Source organism: Physeter macrocephalus, chromosome 16, assembly GCF_002837175.3.
Source record: "Physeter macrocephalus isolate SW-GA chromosome 16, ASM283717v5, whole genome shotgun sequence".
Lineage (NCBI taxonomy): Eukaryota > Metazoa > Chordata > Mammalia > Artiodactyla > Physeteridae > Physeter > Physeter macrocephalus.
The window spans coordinates 77,283,924-77,290,743 of NC_041229.1; positions in this window are offsets into that span (position 1 = coordinate 77,283,924).

The following is a 6,820-nucleotide window of genomic DNA, read 5'->3' on the forward strand; positions in this document are numbered from 1 at the left end:
GGCATATATAAGAACATTACACAGAAACAAAAGAGAGACAGCCTGTTGCAAACCACGAATGAAGGGAATAGTTGATAGTGCAGAAAAGTATGAAAATGGAAGGAAAGAAAATATCAAGAACCTATGGTTCCCACACTTTGAGATGCTAACAAAGAATTTTAAAAGTGGCCGCTCTTCTAACAGCAGAATTGTTTTTCAAATATGTAGGATGTTATGGTGTGTAACAAGAATGCACACCATATGTACACATATGAATTAGAATAAGTCTTCTTTCCTAGCTTATATAATAGTTAATTTTTCAATTAAAAAGAGAGCATTTCTTTAGTGGTTATAAAATACTTAATATCTCAATTTGATCATCTAAATATTAATTAAGAACACTTTAATTCTATTTCTGATAAAGATATTAAAAGCTTTTCTGTATTATTTCTTAGAATTTATTATTAATTATCATTATTATTATTAGATCATTCTGCCTTTAGTTCTTTGAAAGAAAAAAAAGTATGTATGATTTATGCAAAAATGTTTTAAACACCCACCAATTTTATCAGTAAATCGGTAGATAAACATTATAAAACATAAAGATGGTGTTAGATGGTATAACATAAAATATAGAAAACGACAAGTTTTTAAAAGGCAGGAAACTTGTTTTGACCTAATTCTGTTCACAAATACTATTTCCTGAGATCTGCACTTTTTCCTCCTAAAGAAATTAGCAAAGTGGCAAATCTATTGAAACGTATGTCCCCAATAGAAAACCTTTATAAACTTCCAAAGCAAATGTGCTGTCATGTGTGGCCAAAGAGAGTATTTAAATATATCGAAGTGCACTTGATGCATTTCACAGGTTCGAATTATTTTTATGGCTTTGCTTGTTCTAAATGAAACATAATTTGTCTTAAAGTAAGATTCAGTTTTAACCTTTGACTTTCATTAAGAATAAAGACTCACTATGTTTTCCCATTCTTTATTCAAAGTGAAAAACTAAGTATTATCTTTCTGAAGCTTATTTTATAACCATTTTCTAAGAGTATTTTTTCAGCAGGGTTAAAACCTGCTGGAATTCTATCTAGGCCAATAGTTCCAAATGCTAATACTTTTGAAATTATCTAGACATACTTTAAAGCTCCGAATATTTGAGTATTGCATTCTCATAGAAACAGTAACCATCCTGTTTCAAAATGAAGTGAGCAAAATTTTGACCTTACAGTATGTTTTTTATTAAACTTTTCATTAAAATTAGTTGTTCAATAGGAACAATTGATATTGAACTTGAGCAATTTATCAGAATTTGGTGGAAATAATTTGCACTAGTAAATAAACAGATTAATATAAGAGGTTAACTTATAATTTTAAGAGGTAAAATCAAGACTCATTTGAATATAAAATGATTTTAGTTAATTAATACATGAGAGGCATTAAGATGTTCAGCAAGTCTGAAGTCCACCTAAAAACTTAGGCACATAGAGACAATTTAAAAAATAGGATAAGAATGCTGAGTTAGATACAAAAAAGTTTAATGTCTAATAGTGTTATGAAATACAATCTCTGTGGTTATCTGTTCTAGTGGACAGAAATTATTTGTATCTCCAACAGACAAAAAGCAGCAAGTAAATCTCTGCCGCTACAGAGCTGTAAATTGCCAAGTCGATATAAAGTCAAACTGAGCACTGAGCTGAAAGAAAACATTTCGCCAGAACTACTTGGCACCATTCACCAACTGAGCTTGTAGGAAGTACTATAAAGCTCCTCTAAATATGCAAATGGCATGTCAATTTCCACTGAAAACACTAATTATTAGCAGAAGGTTTTCTTATGGTACAAACAGATTCTTTCTTAATTAAGGTCACAATTTACTTATATAATTGCTTTATCAGAAAAAAAATACAAAATTTGGGAACAGGTAGATGATTACCCTGTGGCCATTGGACTTAGGGTGCTGAACTTCAGTGCTTTAAAGGATTGGAAAAGTTAACTATTCGTTTATCCCACGCAAAATGTATAAGATGGTTTCTCAGCATTTCTTTCAAAGTCTTCTGGTTACTATTTCTAGCTTGACCAGCTAAGCTAGTTCTTAGGCCAATTGCCTTCTCACTTAAGCATCATCTCAGAAAATGTGTAGACGACTGTCACTAGCAAAGGGAGGAAGAAATAAGTAAGCAGAGAAGTCTCAAATTACAGGGAGAAGGGTGAGGAGAATCCGAGTTTTAAAATTATGACTTGGGCTTCCCTGGTGGTGCAGTGGTTGAGAATCTGCCTGCCGATACAGGGGACACAGGTTCGTGCCCCGGTCCGGGAAGATCCCACATGCAGCGGAGGGCTGGGCCCGTGAGCCATGGCCGCTGAGCCTGCGCGTCCAGAGCCTGTGCTCCGCAATGGGAGAGGCCACAACAGTGAGAGGCCCGCATACCACACACACACAAAAAAATTATGACTTAAAAAAGTTATTTGAACATAACTACTTTACCTGGATATTTCTGGAGGCAAATAAGTCTGAAGGGGAGATAGGGGTGGTAATTGGGGAGAATATATAATCAAGGGTAGGGGTCTTAACAACTCCTGTCTATCAGGATTCCTTCACTGCTACCATGCAGTGACTACTGTATGTTCCCCACCTCCACCATCCATTTTATGTGGGAGTTCTTTACGGTAGTTATGATGCTTCCACTCTGCCATTCCATATGGGGAGGTTAAACTTTCTATGGAGAGGACTGCTCGTCATCCCAAATTCTTGTAATTAGAGCTCATGCAGAACTGTATTGGTCCCATATGTGTACCTGGATACCTAAGAATCCAGTGGGGTAGATTCCGACAGATACTATTAATTGACTTCCACTATTTTCTCCTTTCCTTAACTGGTAGGAGCGCATACCCCCAAGTTCAATCACCCAGCGAGACACAGCATTCCCAGTCTCCCTTTGCAGTTAACTGAGGCTATGTGACTATGGGTCCACAGACAGAATCCGAGAAAAATGAAGTGTACGATTTTATGCTCATCTCCTTAAAAGTTCAAACTCTTTCCTTGAACTTTCTCACCCCGTCCTCCCAGCCCCCTCAGCCATATAGCATATGGCAAAGACTAGAACAACCTTAAAGTAATGAGCTCAGGTTGGCAAAGCTAATCTCTCACCCTGGGCCTCTCTGTTTTGGACACTAGAGATAAATAAATTTCCATTTTATTTAAACCGCTATGTTTTTGGTTTATTTGTTAGGAAAACCTAGGGTCTTCCCTAGATAGTATAGATGTCATCTCACACTCCTTCAATCAGGAAAAAAAAAAACACCCACTAGGATAAAGTGTTGATGAAATTATGGGCAAAGAGTATAAACAGGAATAATCACTCTGGGAGCAATCTGGCAAAATCTAGTAAAGCTGGCGATTCCCATTCTTGTATTATCCAGCAATTCTACACCTTGGGTCTCCTCTTGAAACTTATCTTTATACTTGTGCACAAGAAGACCTGTGCAAAAATGTTCAATGCTTTCTTGCCTGTGATAGCAAAACATAGAAAGAAACGTACTAGCAAGAGTGGTTGAAAGAGGTAAATCATCTGTGATAGAAAGTTTATAATAGTGGTTTCAATGGAGATAATTTGGAGGAAATTTTCAGGTAAAAAACCAAAGCTTACTTAGCTTATTAGGAGAAAATAGATGGTGATTGGAGGGTGATGGTACACCAGGAAAGCAGGCATGGAACAGTACTATGCAGTCATCCTAAGAAGGGATTAGTGAAGGTGATGATTCTTCACTCACTGGAATGATAATGCAACAGTTACAATGACTGCTTTGACTCAGTAGAAACATTAGTGAATCTCAAAAATGTAAAGTTGAATTTAATAGTTTATACAAACTATTTACATATTTGAATTATGCAAATCTTAACTCAAATCCATAATATATGTAATTAGTATCCTATTGCTGCTATAACAAATGTAACACACATTCAGCGACTTAAAACAACATAAAGTTATTCTTTTCCAGTTCTAGAGGTCAAGAGTCCAAAATGAGTTTTATGGGGCTACAATCAAGTTATCAACAGAGATTCCTCCTCCTCAGCCTTCCAAAGGAGAATATGCTGTTTCTCTTTTTTTTCTTCTAGAGGCTCTGCTGGCATTCCCTGGCTCCTACTCATATCACTTCAATCTCTGCTCCTGTGGTCACATTACCTTCTCCTATACTGTATTCAAATCTTCTGTTTTGTGATAACAGTTTGGGCATCATGATAATCCAGGATAATCTCCCCATCTCAAGATCTTTAACTTAGTCACATTTGCAAAATCTCTTTTTTTGCCATGTAAGGTAACATTCAAATTCAAACAATCCAAACTGGGTATTAGGCTGTGGACATTTGGAGGATGATTAGTGAGACTACCATAGTATGTATAGTTTATGTATATATATACACAAGTGATAAAAATACAAAAATATGCATGGGACTGATACTTGTCAACTTTAGGATGGTAAAATCTGGGAAGGGAGGGAAAACAAAGATAGGTGGGGCTTTACCATTTTTTGAAACACATTTATTTTAATTACAAAAATGTCAGTGTAAATTGAACAAAATGTTTGCATCTACCTAATCATGGTGTGTTATACATAAGTATCTGGGCATCATTTTTGATCTTTCTGTACACTTGAAATGTTTTAAATCTATATAGTGAACTAACCGGCTATTTTGTGGAATGTCCCTCAATATGGATTGGTCTCGGGAATTCCCTGGTGGCGCAGTGGTTAAGAATCAGCCTGCCAATGCAGGGGACATGGGTTCAAGCCCTGGTCGGGGAAGATCCCACATGCCGCGGAGCAACTAAGTCCGTGTGCCACAACTACTGAGCCCGCATGCTGCAAATACTGGAGCCCGCGCACCTAGAGCCCCTGCTCTGCAACAAGAGAAGCCACCTCAATGAAAAGCCCTCGTATCCCAACGAAGAGTAGCCCCCACTCGCCGCAACTAGAGAAAGCCCAGGTGAAGCAACGAAGACCTGAGGCGGCCAAAAATAAATTTTAAAATTAAAAAATAAATATTTTTTTTAAATATGGGTTGGATGATGTTTTCTCAACATTAAATTCAGGTTATAAGTTTTTGACAAAAATAGCACTAAAATGGTGTTAGCCCCTTCTCAATGCATCATACCAAGAGGCATGTGTTGCAATGTCTCATTATTGTTAATATTAACTTTGATCACCTGGTTAAAAGGGTGTCTGCCAGGCTTCTCCACTATAAAATGATCCTCCCCTTTGTAACTTATGACTATCTGTGGGAAATAGCTGGAAACTATAAAAATATCCTGTTTCTCATCATACTTTTTCCCACTAATTTTAGCAGCCATTGATAATTATTGACCTAAAATAATTATTACTGTAGTCTTTGCCAATTACTGGTTTTCTATTTTCACCATTTTTCTGTACTTGTTATTTGGAATTACACTATTAAGCAGAACACTACCCAATACTTAGAATGGGGCCCTACATATTTATTTTATTCTATGGACATCATATAAAATAGCTGCTATTATTCTACAAGTGTGTCAAGGTCATGAAACACAAAGAAAAACTAAGGTGTCCCAAATTGGGGTAGACTAACGAGACATGAGAGCTTAAGTATGTATGATTCTGTATTGAATTCTAACAACAACAACAAAAGAGGCATAGGTAGAGTAATTGGCAAAAACTGAATAATTTTTATCAATGCTAATTTCTAGTTTTGATAATTTTTCTGTAATTATTAAAAGTTAACATTTGGTGAAGCTGGGTGATATGTATTCAATAATTTTTTTTTTACAACTTTTGCCAATTTTATGTCAAAATTATTTCAAAATAGAAAGTTAAAAATGTCAACAAATCCTTTTTTTAGAAACTGTAAAGTAAAATTTAACCTTTATATCACTAAAACCCAGACTCTTCTCATAACATTGCATAACTTCACATATTCTTAAAAATAAAACTAAGGAACATTTGCTAACCTACCATAGTCGGTACTTATGATGAACATCCTAGAAAGCACTTGTCCAGTCTTCCCTTGTGAGGTGGTGTTGTGTTGCCCAGTCTGTTCTCAGGCAGCTGTATGACCTGAACCTCTTTCTTAACATCTCTAATCCTCATTTACAGAATGAGGATAACTGTACTTACTTCTTAATGTCATCATAAATATCAAAAGAAATCAATCATTTGAAGTGGTCGACACTGTTTCTGGAACTTTATATATAGCTAGAGTTGCCAGATTTAACAAATAAAAATAGAGGACACCCAGTTAAATTTGAATTTCAGATGAACAATTTTTTTTAATATGAGCATGTCCCAAAGTATAGGACATATTCATACTCATACTAAAGAAATATATCCTATACTTCATTGGCTGACCCAAAATAAAAAAGCAATAACTGGCAACTATTTTTATTAGTAAACATTTTACAACCTAAGATTTGATTAAAATATATCCCCAGGGGCATGGCAAGAAGATTTCAAAAGCACAAAGGAGTTGAGTTGGGAGAAAGGTAGTCCTAGACTGGGGAAACAATATTTTCATAGCAGCAGTGGATAAGACCCCAACCCTGGCAAAGTCCCTTCTTTCTATAAGGAGGAAAACAAAAAAGGAGACAAAGTTATGTAAAGTGAGAAACAGGAAAAAAAAAAAAAAAAAAAGGAAGTCTTGGTTCTATGGAGCAGAACTAGGGGTACTGAAAAATCAGGGGCTTCCCTGGTGGTGCAGTGGTTGGGAGTCCGCCTGCCGATGCAGGGGACACGGGTTCGTGCCCCGGTCCGGGAAGATCCCACATGCCGCAGAGCGGCTGGGCCCGTGAGCCATGGTCGCTGAGCCTGC